The sequence below is a fragment of the Macaca fascicularis genome, chromosome 1 (genome assembly GCF_037993035.2).
Source record: "Macaca fascicularis isolate 582-1 chromosome 1, T2T-MFA8v1.1".
Taxonomy (NCBI): Eukaryota; Metazoa; Chordata; class Mammalia; order Primates; family Cercopithecidae; genus Macaca; species Macaca fascicularis.
In genome coordinates, this window is record NC_088375.1 from 123454247 (window position 1) to 123455407 (window position 1161).

Genomic DNA, 1161 nt, shown 5'->3' on the forward strand with positions numbered 1-1161 from the left:
GTAAAAGGAGAAGTAAAGGGCGAAAAAATATGATCGTGCTGTGACGACAGGAAGCCCAGATGAGAAGAAGGAGGAAGTGAGGCTGAGTCCGCCCTCTTTCGCCTCAGAGACTCAGTCCTTCCCCAGTGGCTTTTTAGAAACTTCCTCCCACAGCCCACCCTAAACTAGTTTTGTGAAACAAAGGAAAACTTCATAACCAAGTTGGTTCAGGCACAGATCTCTGAGCAGTGGTGGATTCTAGGGTAATTTTGGCGATGATTTTTGCTTAGAAAAGGACAGTGCTTCTCAATCAAGGTAGCATCTCAGAATTAACTGTTTATTTGTTCAAAAATAAGCATGCCTGGCCCCACCACCAGTTTCCTATTCAGGTAGACAGACTGGAGGGGAACACAAGAAACAATATTTCTAAACATTTTCTAGGCCTGAGACTTCGGAATGTCTTTCTGAAGATTCTCTGCTCCCTCCTCACACTCCCTGTCTGGCTTCAGCCAGTCTCTAGACTTCAGTTAATTGGACACCATTTGCAGACTTCTCTGTCTCAAGAGCAAGATTGTCTTAAGGTGAGTCCCCAAGGCATAATCCCAGGGGCACTGGTAGAAATGATTTGGTTAGTACAGGAAACACCACATTTGGAGCCAAAGATCTGAGTTTCAGTTCCAGCTTTATCTCTCTTAGCCGTGAGATCTTGAGCAAGTCTCAATCTGTCAGCCTCAGTTTATTAATGGTAGCATCTAATAATAATCCTACTAGTTACTGTTACATCCTTATTTATATACAAGAAAACGGGGGCTCAAAGAGGTTAGAAAATTTGCCCAAGCTCATACAACTAAGACATGTCAGAGCTAGGATTCAAATTCCAGGTCACGGAGAATGCCTTTTGAGAAACACTGTGATCAATGTATTTTGAAAAATGTGTTTCTACTTTCACTATGCTGCATCACTGGAATTTCCTTAGACTGGGTCAAAGGAGTAGGTGACAACCCAAATACGTCACTAGCTAACTGTGAAACCTGGAAGCAATCACTGAGCCCCAGTGTTTTCATCTTATAAATGAACAGATAGATGACACTCTTTGTGATGCTGACTTGGAAGCATGCCTCTGGGAAAGCTAGCTGTCTCCCGCTTCCTTCACCCTGAGACATTCAGATCCAGAGTAATCTC